Genomic DNA, 23,859 nt, shown 5'->3' on the forward strand with positions numbered 1-23,859 from the left:
TTTCCGGATATTCTTCCGAATGGGACACTTCGAGTTCGGAACAGCCCTTTAGCGTACTGAAAGTAGATACCAAAACAACGTAATATATAAAATTTCAGCCGCGGCAAATCATTTTTTCAACAGTTTTTACCTAAAAGTAAAATCTCAATTAAACTCAATAACAGTATTAATACTTTATAATTATCAGTTTGTGTTTTTGGATAAAGCAGAGAATTCTCTGCTTTTTTTTTCTTTTTTACATATATAAATATATATAAATATATAATTACATATATAATTTAAAAAAAAACAAAATTACAAACAAAAAAATTAAAAAATTTTTTCAAATGTAAAAAAAATACAAAAACAAAAAATAGAAAAAATATGGAACTAAAAACCTTCCACGTCCTCGTCGTTAGTTCCGGGTAATGCCAAGAGCAGGGATAAATAAATATCTGGGTGTTGTCCTGAATGGATTGTAATCCTTCAGGATTAGGTACATTATATCAATGTTAGGTGTAGAGTGAACTTCGTTTCATCTTGCAAAGTACATGCGTGGATGCAGTGAGTTCGCCCCCCCCCCCCCTTCAGGGGCTCCACACCATTGGACAGATCCACGCATATCAGAAACGTATGTATACACACACACACACACGAGGGGGGGGTGTAAGGGGGGCCTTCGGCCCCCCTCCCGCACCCTCCCCGTCGGTAGGCAGCGCGTGGATCTTTGCACGTGCGGTGTCCAATTTTTTTAAAGAAAATTTTTTAAGAAAATTTTTTAAAATAAAAACATTTGAAAAAATAATTTACCGCGACTGAAATTTTATATAATACGTTATTTTGGTATCTACTTTCAGTACGCAAAAGGGCTGCCCTCAACTCGAAGTGTCCCATTCGGAAGAACAGCCCTATTTCCTCTAGGATGTCAAAATAAACATTATCCAATAATTCTGTGTCCTTGTTTAAATTAATGCCGTTTTTTTGTTCTTTAATGTGTATCATTTCGGAAATAAATCTTTTTTGATAAATATGTTCAAAATCTAAAATTTTAATATTGTTCCAATTGAATGTATGTTTTTCACTCAGAATATGCTCAGAAATTACCGAATGTCTTGACGAATCTAATTTAATGTTATTAATGTGTTCTTTGAGTCGAGTGCGTAATTGTCTTTTTGTTTGTCCGACATACGTTGCATTACAATCATTGCAGTTTATTTTGTAAATAACATTGGAATTATGTGGATGGGGGGGGGGGGATAGTTCCTATCCTTTTGTACCTTGACAAATTTCTCTAGTTTATTAAGACATCGATAACCAACAGTCATGTCCAATTTTTTAATCGATGGTGCAATTAATTCAGAGATTGTATTAATGTAGGGAATAACAAAGAATTTTTTATTGTTGTTTTCGCTATTGTTAGGTTGATTAATGAAATTCAAGTTTTTATTTGTTACATTCAATTTGTTAAAAATAAGATTCTTTATTCTTCGATTGATCCATTTAAAAGTGAGGTCCAGGGGATAGCCATTGTCGAGCGATATGTTAATAATTATCTCCAAGTTTTTTCTATGGAATTGAGGGTGTGAGAGCAATAAAGCTCTGTCGACTAAATTGTATATTGTTCCTATTTTATGGCACATTGGATGGTTAGAAAAATATGATAAAATTCTGCCTGAGAAAGTTTTTTTATGAAACCAATCTATGTATAATATATTGTCTATATTACTTTTAAATGTAAGTCTAAAAAGCTTATGCAGCGGTCCTCCTCATATTCTACCGTGAATTTTAACCTTTCGTGATAATCATTAAATTTGTCGACAATGTTCGCAATTTCATTTACCTGAGTTGCTAATATAATATCATCCACATAACGGTAGTAAAATATTAAGCTCGTTCCTAGACTATTTAAGATTGATTCCTCTAAATCCTGCATCACTAGATCTGCGGGTGATAATGGGGATCCCATAGGAGTCCCATAAGTTTGTTTATAAATTGTGTCATTGAAAGTAAAAAATGTGGATGATAGTATAAAATTGGTAGCTGATATAAAATCTTTTTTTGGAATTTTTGTGTGGAATTCGATATGATTCCATCTATTACTGATGCTATTGATTGCAAGATCCAGAGGGATGTTAGTGAAGAAAGATACGACATCTAACGAGACCAAAATGTCAGAAGGTCCCAATGCTTTATCAGACAGTGTTCTGCATAAATCGAAGCTGTTGTTCACATGGCTACTGGTTTTTGGTAGACTCTTTAGTAATATTTTGTGAATATAAGAAGCCAGGGAATATAGTGCTGTATTGATCGACGAGATTATGATTCTGAAAGGAACGTCGTTTTTATGGATCTTGGGGAGACCATAAGCTTTTGGTAGGAGCGAATCGCTTGAATGTAGTGTATAATATTCTTTTTTAGTGATGTATTTTTTTTTTAGCCATTGTTTTATCGTGTTATGTAACTCTCTTTCGATTCGTAAGGATGGGTTGCTTTTAATAATGGAATAAGTGTTGTGATCTTTTAACAGGTCTTCCACCTTTTCAATGTAATATGTTTTATTCATTGCAACGGTGACGTTGCCTTTATCCGCTCGTGTAAATATGATGTTTGGATTATGGCGGCAAAATTCTGTTGTTGATTTGTGCATTGTTATTAATTTTTCATGTGTTGGATTTTTAGGAATGTCTTTATGTAAGTAGTGAGAAAATTGAGGAATCGCAACATTTCGTATCGTTCTGAGATTTTTAATATTATTGCGTTTTGAATTACCTTCGATGTCCTTGATGAATTCGTGAATTGTTACTTTTTTATTTTTATTGATTGGAAGGCTGAAATTAGCACCTAGTTGTAGAAGATTGGAGACATTACTCGGAATAACTGAATCCGATAGATTAACAAACCATTTATTATTTGTGTGATCTAAAGGATTTACTAATCAACATTACATCCTGTTTATTTATGCTCGTTAAGTTGGCCTTGGTTTTATATTTATATTATTTCTCAAATATTAATTTCATTACTAAATTTTAATTTGAAAAAAATATAGTATTTTTTAAAATTATCATAAATTGGCTCACTTTTTTAGCTGAAAATATTATCGAGCTATTTCCTAATAAACATATGGTACAGTTTTACTTTTTTATTAATTTTTGCTAAATATATAATAATGTATACCATGCTATATAATACTTTCAATACAAAAATGTAAAAGAATACAATTTCTAAAGTAAAATTATTAAATTAATATTATAAGAAACTCATTAATTAAATCTGGATTAATCAATAAATATAATTCTACATCTGAAATTTTGCCTGTTAAAAATATTGCGAAAATATTGAAGGTAACATCCACATACATAGATTTATTTAAAAAATTAAAGCATTAAGTTCATTGATATGTTGGATATTCTTTAGAGCAATATCCGCAAGACATAATAGATCATCTTGATTAAAACATAATATACAACCATGATCAAGAGTTCTTAATTCTTGGGAAATAACTTCAAAAGCTAGAATTGAACAGTTAAGGCTCCTGGCTCCTCGCCGACCATGTCGGAATCGTGACGTCAGAGGTGAGAAAGCACATGCTAAAAATTCTTGAGTGCCATTTTTAAATAAAAAGATATTTTAATAAAACAATACTACAAAATTCTTTGGCACACTTGTAAAATTGTCCGAAAACTATCTTTTTCCCTTTATAATCAATCAACAACTGTAAAATGACCGTAATATGAAGTCCAAGTCGTCTGGTCTTTGCGCATGCGCAGTCATTCCACATGACAAAGTCCGATATCACACTCATTTTACGGTTGTTTATTAACTGTCAAGGGAAAAGCATAGTTTTCGGACAATTTTATAAGTGTGCCAAAGAGATTTGTAGTGTTGTTTCATCGAAATATCTTTTTAGAATTTGTGAATTTAAGAATTTGTTAAGAGGGAAGAGCAGAAAAAGATTTAATATTCATGATTTCATCATACAGTATTGTGCTTTAAATACACTAATAAGATATTCATTGGTATATATGTTTTTATCAATGTGTTATTGTTATTAATATTTGTATTGTCTTATATAAAATTATTTCTTTAATTATTTATTTTATTTAATTATTTCGGTTTGAAATAGATTTTGATAAACTATCTTGGATCTGTTCAAAAACGTGAATCGCCAAAGCTATATTATTTTATTTTAAAGAAATTACAAAATAATAGTATTATATATTGCATGAACAATCGACAATAGGTTAGAATTTTTATTATATACAATCAATTAAATTTTTTGGTTACAGATTGGATATGTTTTATATACAGGTACGTATATTATGTATATTGTATTGTAATACAAATTTATTTTTAAATATAGAGAACAATACAGTGTCAATCTTGATGTTATTAAGCAAATTGTTTCCAGTTAATACTGCTATAAAGTAAAAAGCAGAAAGGAGTTGGTCAGTGGTAATCTTCGCGTCAAGAAATTACAGAAGACTTTATTTTTCATATAAAAGTGAGTTAATATCTCAATAATTAAAAATATGAATAATATTATATATATTTATATATATATACATTATATATTATTTATTTGTCATATATTTAAATTTAAACATAAAAATGGCAAAAAAAATTTAAAAAATTTTTTAATTTATAAATTATAATATTTCTGCATATACAGGATGTTTTAAGAGTAAAATCAGCATTCTATGACATAATTGTACACGCATCATTTTAAGCAAAAAGTTTAGAAAAATGTGCCTTATTCTGCACGATTATAAAGATGCATGTTCAATATTAAGAACGAATATATTTATCAACTTGCAATTAATAGAAATGTTATGAAACACTCACATTAAATTTTCGTCGTTTCTTGTTATCACGGTTATGAATGTAAACATTAGGTCACATATATGATAAGTTATGTGTTAGTTTGAAATTTTTGGTTCCTGGTATAATTATAATAATGTTTCAAGTTCACTGTTAAAATTATTATTAATTAATTAAAATTATTATTTAATAATTATTATTATTCAAATTTATTGTAAACAAAATTTAATGTAATTGTTTCATAGAATTTGGTTCTATTAAGTTAATAAATGGATTCGTTCTTAAGATTGAACATGCTATATCTTTATAACCGTCCATAATAGGACACATGTGTATATAAACTTTTTTGCTTAAAATGATATGTACGATCGTGTCCTAGAATGCTGACCATTTCTCCTGAAACGCACCCTTTATACTATAAGACAGAGTTTTCCAAATCTTTTTAGCTTACCGCCCTTTTTTCAAACATAATTTTTTTCAGCGCTCCCCTCGGGAAATCTATCTCTATCTCTTATCTTAACTAATAATATAATTGTAAGCGTAGTTGAAATAAAACAATTTGGAACTGAAATTTTAAAGATATAATCAAGTGGATAAGTTCGCTTAAAAAAATATTTCAACGCCCCCGTACTACCCCTAAAGCAAGCAAAGCCCCCACAGATCCCTCCAGCGCCCACAGGGGGGCGGTAGCGCCCAATTTGGGAAACTCTGCTATAAGACATATTATAGAGTAATTAGCATATTTTGTTCGTTGTATTAAGAAATAAAAGATAATTTTATGTCTATAAGTGTACATATACATATCGGGTGTTCAAAACGTTACAAATTTTTATTGTCAAAAATATTGTTTCCAGAGAAAAATATTTCGAATAGAAGTTGCAATATTTCAAGGAGGACATAAATTGATGTTATAGGTATATTTGTAAGTGATGGTTTTAAGGTCATTTTAAGGTCAACTTGATTTTTTTAAATGCACAATTACTCTATGTGTTTTATGTAAATAGATTCCTTGTAACATTTTGCATAATTATAAAAGTAAATAGTCAAAAATTGGGTAAATATTGACAAAAGGGGACCCAGCCCCAATCACTTTGACCTTGACATATGTTGTCAAGGTCATAGGCCTGAGTAACCTCCAACAAATTTTAGCCGTCGCTCCTTCTTAAGAAGAAAGTTATTAACAAAAAAAGGATTTGTAAAAATTAAAATTTGTACGTAGTCTAACAGTGAAAAACTTGATGACAGAGTTCATAGAAATAGCTCTACCTATATATATCTATATATACCTAAATAAACATTCAATTTTTGATATAGAGTGTTCAAAAATAACATATTAATATGATGAATTAATTATTTAATGAATACATTTTGCTCAATATTTCAAAAAAAGCATCAATACGTTTATCTAAAAAAGTTTACTAAACACACACACACACACACACACACACGGGGGGTGCAAGGGGGGCCTTCGGCCCCCCTCCCGCGCCCGCCCCACCGTTAGGCAGGGTGGACCTCGTTTTACAAGCATGTGTCCATTGTGATTGAACTCTTCGCAATGCATCCCCTACCGGCGGGGAGGGTGCGGGAGGGGGGCCAAAGGGCACCCTTGCACCCCATCCCCGTGTGTGTGTGTGTGTGTGCATATACGTTTGTGATATTTTATATCTTCTTTGCAATTTTTTTTATTTATAACTTTTTATTAAACAACAAGCGACGGCTAAAATTTGTTGGAGGTTACTCAGTCCTATGACAACATATGTCAAGGTCAAGGTGATTGGGGCTAGGTCCCCTTTTGTCAATATTTACCAAAAATTGAATGATTTACGAGATATTTTATATCTTAATTTGACATATTATTTTATATAAAATACAAAATATCTCTAATATTTGTAAAATATTTAGTTCTCGATAATTTTATCTTAATATTTTTATGCATAGAATAATTAGACAAATCAATTGATGTAAAGAAAACGCATAGTTATGTTTAAGAAAAAATATACAATTTGTAACATGCAGCTACATATTTTTTAAACATTCCTATAACATCAACTTATATTTTCCTTGAAATATTGCAACTTTTATTTGAAGCATTTTTCTCTAGAAACAATATTTTTATAGTTAAAAATGTGTAACGCTTTATTTTGAACACCCGGTATAGTTATAAATTGTTTTACTTTACTTGTGCAATATATGGTGATTATTATTTAGTAAATTATTATTTGCTATTATTACTATTTCTTATTCTTATTTTTTATTGTTTATTTCTATTAATTATTATTTTTGCTTATTTATTTCAATAAAAATTGTATATTAGCTTCTAAATATATAATAATGTGTGTAGATCCCTGAGATATTCAACCATCTTTGGATAAAAGAAGAAAAATTAAAAAAGTTTTGGTTTAACATTACTTCAAACAATTATTGTCGATGCCTTATATGAAGTGGAAACGTCATTAAAGACTATCGACATTACTTTTAAAGCTTTCCATACACCACGCAAATTATCCTGTAAAACACAAATATTTAGCATCTGCTAATGTGATGAATAATTGTAAAAAAATTGTAATCGTACTTTTGATGAGCAATTTTAAAAAAAACATTTAATGAAAAAACTAAAATAATATTTTGCCAAGTAAGAGGTAAAATATAATATCAAAAAAGCAAGAAAGCAAATTTTTTTGTTGTTATCTTTTTCTTCTTTTTTTTACACGGGGTAATCTTCATGGATACCTTCCGATCCCCGAGGAAGTAATACCGAACTCGTACGGCGAAAATCCCGCGAATGTTTTACTCGGACTCTGTTTACGCGAGATGCCCTGCATGATTTGCATCGCTTTGGGACAGCCCGTATTCAATGCAACATTCTTAAATAGAATTGCAACAGTTCGAATTGATAAAAATAGCAGATACACATTTTAAATCATAATTTGTCGTTAAAAAATCGACTATTTTCAAATTGAGATAACAGCGAAAAATTATCGTATCGAGTTCCGCCAAAGTGCATTTTAAAGAGAAAATTTTGAATTTTTACGTGATTTTTATCCCATTGAGCTACGTCAACTGATTCACGCCGTGCAATTCAGGAAAGTGGACCTTCTATTTATCAGTTTTGTAGGTTCTTACTCTGTCACTTGTCATTGCAAAACTGATCATTCCACGTAATCGGAACTAAAATTTTCTTAAACTACAGACTTCAAGCTTCATTTTCATTTTTAAACACCTTGATATAATAATTATTAGCTGAGTTATAAGTTCTTAAACTTTCACTATTTTTTATTACTTTTCAAGTGTGCCGCTTTTTTTTGGCCGAGTTTATACATGTATATATAACTCATGATTGACATGCAAAAGTCATTGTCATATAAGCGTGTAAACGAAAGACTTATTGTTCATAGTTAATTTCCCTATTTTTGCAATTTACAATGAGTTATATTAGAATCCCATTCTTTGCTTCATAAGGAAAGTCCCTTAAGGGTTTCAGGGCAAAAATCAAAATCATCTCGATATATTAGCACATAAATCGAAAAGTTAAGCACAGAGAATCCAAAAAAATTTGTTTTGAATTCCATATTTTTAAAAAGAATTCTTTTTCCATCCCATTTCTGTTCTAAAAGCATTCTTAAGAATTCCAAAAGAATTCACTTTTATGTCACCAATTCTGAGCCCTTTTTCGAATACAAAAGGAAATCTTTTTATATTCTATAAGAATTCTATTTTATATTTTATAAAAATTTGAAATAGTATTTTAACAGAGCTCCATAAGAGGTCGCTTTATTTTCTTTCTGGATTTAAAAACTGTTCTTGGATAGATTGTAAAGGATTCTTTTGCGATGCTTCGAATAAAATATATTTTACGCTAAAAATATATTTTATGGAAAAATGTATATTATACGATAAATCTTTCTTTAATTCACGCTATATAGAAATATACTGCAAAAAATGACAATACGGAGAAATCTAGTAAAATATTTGTATTATAGTAACAAACTGATTTATTGTATAAAATACATTTTTCCATAAAATATATTTTTAATGCAAAATATATTTTAATTTATATTTCTTAATTTTAAAGAATAAATCATACTTTGATTTTTATTACAAATTAAATATTACTTTTATTAAAAGTATTATATGTTTGTACATTTTTGTACGTTTTTTATATTCTTTGGTTTTAAACCTAAATCACATTGTTTCCATTAATCATATCGTTTTAATATCACAGATTGATTTACAATATAAAATAATGAGTATATACTTTTATCAAAACGACGTACACAAATTAGAATAATACATTAACAACAAAAAGTTCAAATACATTGAAAAGAACAATACATATATGGCAATGTTCAAAATATTATAAAACTAAACGTTAAATAAAAGTTAAGACACACACAAAATAATCTTGAAAATATTCTGTGATAAACTTTGAATCAAAAACAAAATGTATGAATCACTATATTATATTTTAATAAACTATGAAAGAAAAAATAGTTTTTATACCGTTATTGAAAAAGTAAAAAAAATCAATTTTTACTTTTTAATCGGTCACTAGCGTGCTCCAGCCACTTCTTTATTATTATTTCAATATCGTTTTTAGGGACGCTTTTTATTTTCGAAATAGTTTCTGTAAGAGAAAATTTTCTAATTAGTCATATAGATATGACAAAAAAATTCAATATTAATATTTGATTACTGATTCAATAAAAAATGATGATTTGAAAAGAATGGATATTTTTTCAATTAATCGCTTCCCAGTAAACACAGTAACATAACATCAATGTTATAATTTCCCACTCAACAATGTAACTGTTACATACAAGGCATGTTATATTGCAGTTACATTGTTGAGTGGGAAATTATAACATTAATGTTATGTTACTTTTACTTTGTGTTTACTGGGTTATTACTGTGTAAAAGCTGATTGTGAGAATATGCAGACAAATTTGCATAGCGCATAAAAATACACATAAAGAAATAGACCAATCCATTTCTTTATGTATATATATTATACTTATGTTATGTTATGCATTTATGACAATTTATTTGGATATACCTTAAATATTACCTATAAAATATTAACTTACCGACAATAAGTTGGAAAATTAGTATCTCTCGAAATTTCCGCGTATTCTTTTGACCAGACCAGGAATACTTCAAGGCTACCTAATTTATATAAAATAGCGTAATGTGCTTCTTGCACATTTGCCTGGATCACACACACACACACACACACACATACACACACACACAGATCCTCCAATCATTTTTATTTCATGAATCTGTAAAAAACAGGCAAATACGATTATTATTATTATTATTATTATTATACTTTGAATATTGTATACATACAGGAAATGACAAATGATTTCCTTACGTATCATTTTTGTAGTTCCAAGGATGTAACAAAATTTTCTTGAAACTGACTTCGTCAAACTCTTGGACAGTCCTTAAAGGAAAGTTTGGCAAAAGATTTTCTCCTTCATCTAGTTGCATGTCTGTATGACGATCCTTACGCGCGCGCGCGCGCGCGCGCGTGTGTGTGTGTGTGTGTGTGTGTGTGCGTGTGTGCGTGCGTGCGTGTGTGTGTTTGTGCGAGTATAATATATCTCATAGAACACAATAGCATGCAATAGCAAAAAATCTCGTTATATTGTTATATATAAATAGAGCAATTTGCCATTTGCCCAATAGCATAAAGTTAAAAATTAATAACTTACAACGTGTACGATTGCGTTCTTGCACTTGGTGATTTTGTGCCAGGCGATCTTCCGTATTTTTGGCAAGAACAGGATTCGCGGTTGTTTCCAATTCAGCATTCGCAGCTGCAAGAACATTTCAATTTTCTAGATAAAAACTTGATATTTTATATGAACTTAAATAGCATATATAGTATTATGAAATTACATTTTCGGCTATCTCATTCTTGAAGTCAAGAACACTTCGGAATACCAATCGATATAATAAGAATCCAGAGATTTCTAAAAATCAATCGCACTAATAAAACTAGTATAATTTTTGTGATTTTAATTTTATAGTTTTTATGTAGTCTTTAAAATTTGTTATGAATTTAAGAACCTTACTTTAGAAAAAATTGCATTTAGACATTTCGTACTAGACAGCCAGTCTACGAAATGTCTAAATGCAATTTTTTTTATTATACATTTTAATTGTACAGCCAGTACAATTAATATGTATTCGATTTTAAGAAGCAAATTGCTCACGGGATAAAAAGTAAAAACATAAATAAGTAATAGCCATAATGAATTAATGGATATCTAGATTTTCTAAACAGACTTACATGTCGTAGCTTCAATTCTGCGTTGTTTTGAAGATCTAAGTAAATTTTCGGTTGTCCTGCTATTAACACACACACACGTCTCGAACTTTTTCTATGCATGCTTTCTTCTTTAAATCTGTCGATGCTGAAAAAAATTTTGTAATGCAACTGTATGTCATATATTATCCCAGTAGGAATACAAGGAGAGTTCTAACTCAGGTCCTCCGAGTGGGGTGCGGGGCGAGGGGGTTCTCCTTGGCGAGGGGGTCTGACGTCACGCGGGGAGGGGGGGATCTCGTTGGCGAGGGGGATGACGTCACGCGGGGCGGGGGCGCTTATCGCGTATTGTTTTTCATAAACAAAACAGCGTATTGTATTACTTTGAATTATCTAACAAGTTATTATAAACAAAACACTGCAAAGTGAGCGCCGATATTCGGGCGCCCTCGCGGTACTTCCCCTCCCCTCCCCCATAAGATGACGCGCTTTGGCGGTACTTCCGCCCTCCCCCTCCACTGCCCATAAGACTGCGACGTTTCTTCCTCATTGTTTAGGAAGAATTCTTTTGCGATAATTTTGCCGACATTCGGCCGCCCTCGCGGTACCTCCCCCATCCCTCCTCCATCTGAGGGGATCTTGGGGAGTCGCGCTTATCGCAATGAACACGTCGGGACACGTGTTTTTTTTCGCGATAAAAGATCGTGTTGCATTACGCGCCGATATTCGGCAGCCTTTGCGGTACCTTTCCCCTCCCCCTAACGGGATTCTTTACTATGATTTTATCTGAGGGATGGGGATCTTGGGTGCCGCGCTTATCGCGACGAACACGTGTCGGGACACATTTTTATAAACACCGCTAACTGGGCGCCGATATTCGGCCGCTTTGGCGGTACCTCCCCCTCCCCAATAAGCGGTGACGATTCTTCCTCATTGTTTAGGAAGAATTGCGATAATTTTTAGGGGGATGGGAGCGCCGATGTCCGGCTGCTTGAATTTTATAAACAGATAGCGCCGCAAAAACGTATCAGCGCCAATGTCCGGCCGCTCGAATTTTTTCTAGGAAGAATTGCGATAATTTTTGAGGGGATGGGGCTGAAACTTATGGAGAGGGTCTGTCTCCACGTCAAAAAGTCTCGAACCGTCTCCGAGCTAAGTGTCCTGTGTGAATTGCAAGTGAGAAGAAAAAATAATGAACATAGAAGAAGTAATTATCATCGAAGATAGTGATGAAGATGTGATTGTCATCGAAAATGGAGAAGAGGCCTTTGAGAATAATGAGGCCATTGAGGAAGATGAAGACATGTATATAGATGTCGAAGAAGTGGACAATGAAGAAGTTATGAACATAGAAGAAGAATCATCCGATGATGATGATAATATAAGAATTTTAGAAGACTCCGATTATGATAGTGAGTGTAGTGCGGACCTTACTGAACAAAAACAAGTGCTGGTTCTAAAACGAGCTGATATCCACGATATTGACGAACTACAAAAAAATGTGTTGCATTTCTTTTTATTATGAAGTTAATAACGACAAATTTTGCACAGCATGTTTTTTGCGAGTCAATGACTTATTTTCACGTGCTCGTGCTGTGCGGAAACACGATACTGAAAGATACATTTTACTTTTGAGATAGATGCTGCGAATGTCGATTATCAGTGTCTCAAATAGTATCGTGCAGTCTGTGCCCTATTTGCAGACAATAAACTTTGGGAGATTGTGCTGGGACACTTAAAGTGCTGTGAATTCTGCAAGTGCTGTGAAGATGGTAACTCTGATTAAATATATTGCGTCACAGGAAGAACTTGTGTTAGAGATTGCTGCTGTGATGGTAAAAAACATTTTAAGGGGAGGAATGCGTCCGACTAAAAGTGATAAAGTGGGTTATCTGTTCTGGGAGTTAGATTGCGATGAATGTATCGACTTGTTAGAAGGACAATGCTCACAAGAACTATTGACATTTGTAGACCTGACAATAAACCCGAAAAACTTTTTAATTAAAAATTTGCAATCACGGACAGCTCGAATCGCGCGACTTGAAAGAAAAAGAAAATTTCTACGCAAATGTTACTTAAGCGTAGATACCAGTGTTCCTGCGCTTTCAACACACATTCCGGTGAATTCAATTGTCCAGATGATACATGGACGAGAAATAGGTTTGAGAAAACGTCATGCAGCTACTCTACATAATCAAATATCTCATAATTTATTTAATGGTTGATCCAAGATATCGCAATTTCCTTGTGAGCGTGGAGACTTCTTTAAGAAGGAATAAAAGTAGTAAATATATCTTTAAATTTATAATAAATAAAAAATTTTTAAGATTTCTAATAAATTTTTATGTTGCAGAAGGAGCTCCCTCCGCCCCACCGCCTCGCAACCGCCTTACCATCGCTGGCGTCCGACCACCCAACCGCCGCCCGGCGACCTTGCCACCACGCGATCTATCCGCCGCCGTCGCCCATCGCGACCCCCCAGCGCCTCACAGCCGCCGCAGCAGCCGACGCATTTTTCTTACATATATTTTATTTTCATTTATATTTTTTATTATATTTTAAATTCTACCCAGTAAACACTGTTTTGTAACTTTTACAGAACATTTATAGAACAGATGTTTGCTGTTCTAGTAACCGTTATGTCAACCATTAAGTAACGTTTATATGGAAATGTCAGCAACAGTATGCCTGTATATGATACGTAATAAATACATAAAATTAAAACGTAATAGATACATAAAGTTTTTCTGTAACATTTATGTAACAGTAACAGAACATAGTCAACACTTTTCTGTAACATTTACGTAACAGTAACAGAACATAGTCAACACGTCTCTATAACATTTACGTAACTATAACAGAACATAGTCAACACTTTTCTGTAACATTTACGTAACTATAACAGAACATAGTAAATACTGTTCTCTAACATTTACATAACATTTACAGAACAGATAAGATAACCGTTATGCCAACTTTTAAAACGTAATAAATACATAAAATTTATATATAAAATTACGTGACTGCAACAGAACATAGTAAATACTATTCTGTAACATTTACAGAACAGATAAACCATTACGTCAACTTTTGAGTGATGTTTAGATGGAAATGTCAGCAACATAATACCTGTATAAAATACGTAATAGATACATAAAATTTAGATATAAAATTACGTAATTGTAATAGAATTTAGTACACACTGTTCTGTAATATTTATACACTATTTACAGAACAGATATTATCTGTTCTGGTAACCATTATGTAATTTACAGGTAACGTATATATATTAATTATATATAAAACAATAAAAACTTGGTTTCTTGAACATCTCTTTATTTCCACACATAAATTGTTAAATAAATCTTTTAACAAATTTATTAATCAATATAAAACAAATTATGAATTAATAAATCTTTTAACAAATATATTATTAATATTTATAAAACTACTAATTTGTTTCAAATAACAATTATAATGATAATTTGAATTATATTAAATAATTTTACTTAAACTTAAAGCTCATAGACTAATAGAAAAAAGATTATAATGAAAAAATGATAAGCTTTTGTAACATTTAAATAACTTTAAATAACTTGCGGATTTGCTTCTTCGAAGTCTTTTTGTTGTCTGCTAAGCCTCTGACCACCTTGGCAAAACCATTCTTTTGTAACATCTTCAAACTCTTTGCTTGCGAATTGATGTTGATCCGAAATTGTTGCTAAATTATTACAGAAATTTTACATTAAATTAAATTTCATATTTTATAAACTTATTTATAAATATAAAAATATGTTTTATCTTGTATTCCCATTAATATAGACTTTAAGCTACTGATTTTAAAATGATTTCGTAATCCTTTCCAAAACGATTCTTTGGCAACTTCATTAGAAAATAAAGTTCGGTATATACGAATTAAATTTTCCTTAGCGGACCTTCCGCCTATGCGAGATATATACAGCACCTTTAGGAATAAAACATACCGATAATATAATTTCTATTGTTCTATTTAGATGAAATTTGCATTTAAATAACTACATTTAAATAACTAAACTTACAAAATTGTTGTACTCATCTACACTTTGTGTTAAACGGTTTTCGAAAGCTGTTACTTAATTTACATTTTTAAACGGAAATGATTGTTGTATATTTGATGTATCCGTGGCAGATGCTTTAGATTTATGTTGATTATTTTGTTTTTCTATGTTTGTTAAACGAACATTTAGATCTTGTATTCCTAATGTAACTGTAGTTATAGCTCTGTATATATTTTCTTAAAATTATCTGAAAAATTAATAGTATTGAGTAAATAATGCCAAAAAGAGATATTAAAACAAGATTATAAGACAAAAAATAAATACAAAACCTTCCATTTTTTCGAACATTTCTGATATTAACGTATGTACATCCTGTATATCTAGAAACATTAAAGAAATATTAGATTACTCACACAATAAACAATAATAACTGTAATTAAAAAAAAAACGTTTTATTATAAAGATAATAAAAGTAAATTGAATAAAAGAATAATTTTAAAATATATATAACATATATGTGTGTGTGTGTGTATATATAAAAATTATATTACATTTGTAGTTTTATTTTAATATATGTTCTATAATATATATATATTCTATCTTTATTATTTTATTTGATAAAGAGTTCAAAATTCAAAGGATTAGCTTTACACTATAGATTAATGAGAAATTTTTAAAAGTGGCTAAATTCCACCAATTATATATGTTGTATATACGTCATTTTATATTGGAGAAATGTCGTCATTTTGTCGTCATAAATATCTGTGTCTTAGGACCGTCATTTTAACGTCACTTTTACGTCATTTTAAAGGTAAATTTAACGTAACCAATGACTAAAAAATGACGTAAAAATGACGATACCTTGCTACCTGGGTAATAAGTTATTTTCTTATTTTTCTCATTATATGCTCGTGCAAGAAATGATGTAAAAAGATATGGGAAATATGAAATTGAATAAAAGATATTAATTCTATGGATTGAATTTCTTTTGTACAGAAACAAGAGATGCATCACGTAAGAATCGTGTGTGAAAACCGCGTGGGTATAATAAAGGACATACCGGCAGCATAAGATACACCTCGTGCCTCATTATTTTTATCTTCGGTGAGTACGATTAAATTTATCCGTCTCATTTGGTAGATTCAATATATCTTCTTTCTCTCATCAGCGCAAGTATAACAACTTGTGCTTTTTATTATTATTACAATTACCTTTCTTTTTTTCATTAGTTTCTATATTTTTTGTGGAATTCCTTCCCGGAAATTTAGGAAATTGCGGAACGCTTACTACTCGCTCGTCTTCTGATTCGGTATCTTCATCGCCGCTTCGAACTTGGCCCTTGTTTTTCTCGTTTGTTTCAAAATCTCGTCTCTCTCAGAACCTGTAGGTTCCGTAGGCCACATCTGAGAAAATCTCGGCATCTTTCATTTTTTGTCGACCTTTCTCGTACGATGCTGAAAGTCATTTAAATTATATACATTTTAATATATATAAATTCGATAGAGCTCAATCTTGCGAGCAGAGATGGACAAAATTGTAATTAACTGAGCTAAAATTGACAATTATATTTTTAATGTGATTGGCAGTTGACATATTAAAAATTACTATTAACATTTATAATTTATCACCGACTTATTAACAATAACATTTTTAATTAAAATGGAAATTTTAATTTTGATTACATTATTTGTTCAATTAAAAAAGTAATTGAGGCTTTTCATCAATTACTTATTTAAAAAATGTTAATTGGCCATAGATGAAATGTTAAGAAAATAATTGATAATTGACGGACTAAATTGATACTGACCACCTGCTTGCAAATATTTGAATCATTTGGTAAAGTATTATGAAGTTTAGAACGTTCGGTGAATGCGAATTTCATAAAAATTCTTTTAGAGGTTATAGGTTCTTTTAGAATGTTCAATTGGTACCGTAGATTTTACACGTCAAATATGACTAAAACTTATTTACTCATGCCACTTATTTATAAACTTTTTATAAAATTTATTTTTAGAATGTTCTAAACTTCAATCGGACAAAAATAGTGACTTACACGTGCTTCCTATAATTCCCTTTAATGGAAATGTAGGCCATGACTCTTGCCACTCTTCCATTTCTTTGACTGCTTTATCGAATCGTTTTTGTGAACGGAACGATGGCCAACGAACTTTTGTTATATCATCACTGATCCACGATTTGGGTATTATCTCCATACCATCGTGAAATTCGGCAATGACGTAATTTTGTAAATCAGTCATTATTCTGTAGTTACAAATAATAAAGCGAATAATTTAATTAGTATGCAATAGTGTAAATATTGCAAATTTATTATTCCAAGCCGGCAATTTGACGTATTTCTTTGTAATACTTGTCTACGGCCACGCTTTCAGCTCCGATAATTTATGGACTAAAAAAATTCCAATCTTCGAAGAATCACACGGTACGGAAAAGAGGTTTTCCTTCTTTAAAAACGCGTTACCAATAATTACATAAATTTGTCGCCTTGGACAGTACGCAATATTTTGCAACGAAACAATAATTCCATCGTTTAAGCCACAACAACTATCAGCGCGGGACTTAGCGCGTAATTTCATAGTAGCTGATATTATTACTTTGTATTGCGGATCAGTATAGCCAACCAGAAGCGGACCATCGGCGTGTGCAGATTCGATGTGCGGGCAAAATTCGGCAACCATCGGTACCAGTAGTGTCCGTACTGATATATTCTTTTCCTTTTCAGCACATCTTCGTATGATTTGTTGTAGTGATTGGTTTGGCTTTCTCATCAGTTTTTAAAATGTTTGCATATGATTTTCATATATATACGCACTAAAATGCTGAATCGGACCAAATTTCTTCACACAAGAAATGAGGCGCACAGCTTGATGAACGTTTGCTGATATATTATGAGTTCCATACAATAATTTAAATGACAAAATAAAATGTTCCACGAGTTCTTGTGCATAATCTAATAATTCGTGGCATTTTTCGTCGCTCATAATTCTTACTGCCACATGTAGTGTCATGAAATGGTTATAGATGTCGCTGCGCAATGATCGCAATACCACTGGCCCTGTGTATAGAAGAATTTGTCTTAATTCAGTAGCCTTCCACAACTTGATAAATTTAAGTGATCTTGGCTTTCTTGCAAAATCAACTGGAATATATGATTCTATCTCACCCAAACGAGAAGATATCCGTTCTACTTCGATATGCGAAAGCCGATATTCCAAGTCTAATAATAGGTTTAGCATTCTACGCATGATACCCAAATCTAGTAAATGCATGGGGTCATGTGGAACGTTCGTGACTGGACCAAACCCCGGAATTTCTACCAAACAACTAGTAATCCCTCGGTGATGGTATTCTTCGTCGGTTTTATTCCGAAAATCATCATCCGTTCTTGCAGGAGCATGGATTTGTGGAAAACACACCCTTCTGTTCTTAACTAAGTCGCCTTCGACAATGCAAGTAGGACAGCTTGAATACCCCGAATGTCCTTTAGTGCATAAAACAAATGACTTAGCGGGCATGTCACATATTAAGGAGTCGATGGCACATTGTATACGAATATTGTTCACAAGTATTCCTTCCGTACATAATTGTTTCGCTTCAGTCACGAAATCTTGTAAAAAATCGTTAACATTTGTAGGTTTTTTCTCCCCGCAATATATACCGATTACAAATACGTTTTTATATGGCTTTACTGATCCCAATATGGGCCACAACTGTTTTGACGATGATTTCGATAATGGTAGACCGTCGATATTGATGGATATTTTGATCACGCCTTCCGGAACAATCGACATATGCTTTACGATAGATTCAACGCCCTTTAATAGGCCTACATGGCAATATTCTCCGGGAGAAACAATTCTTGTTTCTGTATTTCTCGGTATACTTAATAATGACCGCGGATCCAAAGGCAAATTTGCATGTACAGGATATCGTTTCAATTTCCGTAGCAGTGGTTTCAACGCTACGTGTGGTATGTTATACTGAACAGACCAATTCGAAAGAAATTTTTTCAAATTTTCTTCTTCAAGAATATTGTAATCACTTTCAGACTCATCCGATGTGTCTTGCGCACTTTCATCGTTTACTGCATCCATTTCCTGATAATCATCAGCCGCTATCAGTTCTTGCTCCCGTTCTTCTTCTAAATCCTGGTCTGCTTCCTCCTCTACCTCCCTTTCAACCTCTTGAGTATTTTGCTGCTCTTCAATCCCTTCCATCTCCTGATCATCTACTTCCATACCAAGTAGTTCTTGCATTTCTAGCCTCTCATTGTTAACTGTAGTAGAACTAGTTTGTGGTACATCTCGCGGAGGCGATTCAAAAAGTGAATCCATTAATGCGTTAGCTTCTTGTTCTGCAAGTCTTCGGATGTGTCGGTTAGAAATATTCCAAAAACTTTTCCGCATTTTATCTATTAAATTTTATTGCGGTATAATCAAATTGGAATGCTATGAAATATGCTATGCTATAAAATCATAATGATTAAGTATTTGTTATTTAGGACGATAACAATGAGTTTGTATTTCTCATCACTATTCTATAGACAGGGACCACTGTACTCATAATGATAAGAAATACAAACTCATTGTTATTGTCCTAAATAACAATTTTCCGACAGATTTGTTTATTATATATATTTCCACTTCATCAATAATATTAAATAAATAAATTGTATTTTATTTTTTCTATAAATATATATTTTCTTCTACAACATATAATTATTAATGAAATGATAAATGAGACGATTCTTAAAAATATAAAAGTTATATAAAATATTATTAATTGAATTTAATGAAAACAATTTTTTCCATTCAAAAAATAAATTTATATTAAATAATAAAAATATTAAAATAAAATAATTCTATAAAATAAAAAATTTTATAAATAAATAATATAATATAATAATTTAAAATTATAATTATTATCTTTGATATTACAAATCAAATTTTTAAAAATTTAACTATTTAAACAAGGTTTAAGATTTTATTGACCAACACTGACTAAGACTAATTCTTATATTATAAGACTTTATTTTTGGGAATAATCTCAATTCGAGATTTATTTCCCGACTCCCCTATTTAAATTAAATTGAAATATTTAATTCTAAAATTAATTTAATGGAATTTAATATCAAATTATTAATAAATATTTATTAATTATAATTGAATAATTTTTATAATTAAAAAAAATGACGATGACTCGCAATGACAATGTATATCGTATTCAGGATAACAATCATTTTATAATTCTCATCTTTGGGATTACCATGCCATATTGTGTAATATAAAATCAAAGAAATGTGTAAAAGCACAAATATGCAGTTGTGACAATCCAGACCATAAACTGTTGTTTTTTCAATGTTGTGGAAAAATTATTACCCAAAAAACCTGAAGCTTTGTTAGTAAGTCTATTTTTATGATCCTAATATAAGACATACGCAATTGCAAAAAATTACAAAAATTGTAACATTTTGAGCGCATTCGATGCACTTTGATGAAAATTAGGCCCTGCACACAATAGAGGAATAAATATTAAATATTAGGAATAAGAATTATTTTAAAATAATAAAATCGAAAAAACTCTGATATATAAATACAAATTCGAGTATAAAGAGTTCTTACTAATTTATTAGCCCTTTATATTCGAATTTGTATTTGTATATCAGAGTTTTTTCAATTTTATTTATTTTAAAATAATTTATATTCCTAATATTTTCTCTATTGTGCGCAGGGTCTTATGCTAAAAAAACCTGAAGGTAATATTTGGCCGGTATTAAATATGTGATCATCAATTTAGACAAAAATAAAATTTATTATCGCGATCGTATAATATCACTAAACGTTTATCAATAATGGTTCTTCTAATTTATCATGATCGTAATAGATGACAATTAAAAAGCAATTAATGTATAAGCAACAAATGTAAAATAAGTGATTCAAACATATATATTTTACAACATATTTTGATTCATTAGATTATTAAATATACACAAGTGTGTATGTATGTCCTAAGACATTTAAAAAACAAAGAGGAAACTATATATTATAAGAAAAAAATGCGAAAATTATTTTTCTCACTGTGTTCTTCCCGATTTATTATCTCGTATTGTTTATAATATATCTATTTGAGACAGTCTATTTTGCACTTCTAATTCACGCAAAGAATAAGAAACACTTTCTGCATTGCTGCTTTTGCTTGAATGTTGTTAGCAAGAAGGTAATCATCCTTTTAAAGACTTCAGCGCATACGCTTCATGTGTTATCATTTTTCAAGGATAACAATTAAGTGGTCTCTGTCAGGATATGGTAAAGAGGATTCAGCGTTATTTTTAATGCAATTGATGGAAAGAGGACTCGGGACTCATCTATCGCGACCGTGAAAATTCTTCAAAGATACTTTGCAATTTGTGATACAATTCTTTCCAACGATCAGCATCTAATAGATCATGAAAACGACGTTACGGTTGAATCATCCGAGGAGCGAGATTGCGTGAATGATATTAGTGAAACATGAGAGAAAGTCAATGAGCGAAGATCCACTCGGACATAAATTTTACAAGTAGTGGCGAGGACTCGTGAAAAAGGAAACAATATATATCAGAGTTATATCAGAGTTGATATTTTATCTGCGACGCTGATCGATACTTTTGAACCAGCGTCACATAGAGAAAATAACAATTCCTCTATTTGCGCATAACCTCGAATTTTGCACTCACATTCCAACGTGTGCGAAAGAAATTTATTGTTGGCGTTTGTATTGGCTTGTAAAAAACAGGAAAAAGTGCCAGGCGGAGCAAAATCACCATGTGGGAACGTGGATGCAAGATTCGAGGTTATGCGCAAATATAGGAATGATTATTTTTTCTGTGTGACGTTCAAAAATATCGATCAGCGACGCAAATAAAATATAAACTCTGATATAACTCTGATATATATTGTTTCCTTTTTCACGAGCCCTCGCCACTACTTGTAAAATTTATGTCCGAGTGAATCTTCGCTCATTAAAAAACAAAATAAAACAGTAAAAGGTAAAACAGTGCTTAAAAACTATCAAAATTACGACTTTTTTGTTACCTGCAATATATATTCTCTACTACTTCGATTGCCTCAAAATCAGTGCAATGAATATAAATGATGATCTTCCTTTCCACGTTTCCTTTCCACGTTAATTCTTTTTTGTCTTAAGCGCACAGTTTCTTCTTATATCTTTTTGGCTGGTTGATAAACGCACAGCTAAAGGCAAGACAATTGAATAGAAACAAAAACTCGTCGCGCGATGTGCCTCGTTGCGGCCACGCGCCTGCGCGCGGCGCGGCAGCATGGCAAAGAGTCCGCATTAGGGATGGGCAATATGTTTCGATTAATTAAACATCGATATTTTTTTTCCTAATAATCGATTATTTTTGTCGATATTTCTGCAAATCAATTAATCGATTATCAATATTTTTTTACACAACATCGATGTTTTTTTATGTCTCAGGTTTGTGCGAAAACTTATGGCTCTGGCAGACCAGCGCGATAACTCGACGCGCGATATCCAATGAGCGTACAGTTTTTCGACGAAAAGCTTTACGCTCATTGGATATCGCGCATCACGTTATCGCGTTGGTCTGGCAGTGAATTTCGGAACGCGGCTAAATCGGAATGAATAAGAACGCCGTGTAATAAACATAAGTTAGATACTAATATCTATCTAAATAGGTATTCTGAAAATAAAATTGTGAATTGTGTTAAGTTAAGAAGATGAATGCGAGACAATATGAATGAGAGCAGGTAAGATAACATTCATGTATGATATTTAGTTTTTATATTATATATATTCATGAGTTTGTAGTGATTTCTAGTACATAACCTTTCTTTTTTGGTGCCTAAAATTTCCTTGTGTACCTTTTTATTATTTGTTTAAATCTTTGGTTTTCGGTTATTTTCATTTAGTGCAAGGATTGCGATGACTTCATCTGACCGTTCTTCATTAATAAGTGGAGATGTAATCTCAAATCCGAGTAATAGCTCCATCAGTCTAGATGGTAATTTTCTATTATTATTGTTTTATTTTTATTTAAATTGATTTTGAGTGTTTATATATATTTATTAAATTAAACTATTTATTATCAACAGATGTACAGAGCGTCGAGTTGCAACAATTTGAATGAAAAAATAATCGATGTTTCAATATTTTTTAAAAAGCATCGATGCTCAATAATCGATTTTTTAAATAATCGATTATTTCAACATCGATGTATTTTTCGAACCTCGCCCATCCCTAGTCCGCATTCAGCAGACTCAACAGTTGGGCAGCGTTATTAGGGGTGCTTTCCAATACCCAAGTAGCAGACAAATATTTCTAAAATGTTTTTAGAAAACATTAAAAAAATATTTTTTAAAACATTGTAAAAAACATTTAAATAATGGGTTAAGTCCTCTTTTATTCATTAAAAAAACATTAATTTTAACATTTGAAGAATGTTTTTTAAATATTTGAGAAATTATTAATTATTAATTTAAAAAATATTTGTTTTATATTTTAAAAAATGTTATTAAATATTTAAGAAATAATTAATTATTTATTTAAAAAATATTTGTTTTATATTTAAAAAAATGTTTTTTAAATGTTAGAGATATAAGTATTTTTTATTAAAAAATTATTTATTTTATATTTGAAAATAGGTTTTTTTAATAATAAAAACATTTAATGTTAAAAAATGTATCTTTAATATTCAAAAAAATTAAATCT

General features: G+C 31.1%; 2 long non-coding RNA genes across 2 annotated transcripts in view; both read right to left on the reverse strand.

The window, feature by feature from the left end:
• Positions 1 to 23,859, reverse strand: part of LOC145937748 (uncharacterized) — a 412,856-nt gene that overhangs the window by 1,240 nt on the left and 387,757 nt on the right. The gene's annotated exons all lie outside the window — the stretch shown is intronic.
• LOC145942586 (uncharacterized) lies at positions 14,684 to 17,397 on the reverse strand. The gene is made up of 5 exons (XR_014426385.1): positions 17,162 to 17,397; positions 16,169 to 16,562; positions 15,438 to 15,488; positions 15,130 to 15,355; positions 14,684 to 15,035 (listed from the first exon to the last, which is right to left on the reverse strand). It is a non-coding gene; the product is annotated as an uncharacterized LOC145942586 (long non-coding RNA).

Source organism: Prenolepis imparis, unplaced genomic scaffold (genome assembly GCF_030444845.1).
Source record: "Prenolepis imparis isolate NDT839.2.m4 unplaced genomic scaffold, iyPreImpa1.0 SCAF_1, whole genome shotgun sequence".
Lineage (NCBI taxonomy): Eukaryota > Metazoa > Arthropoda > Insecta > Hymenoptera > Formicidae > Prenolepis > Prenolepis imparis.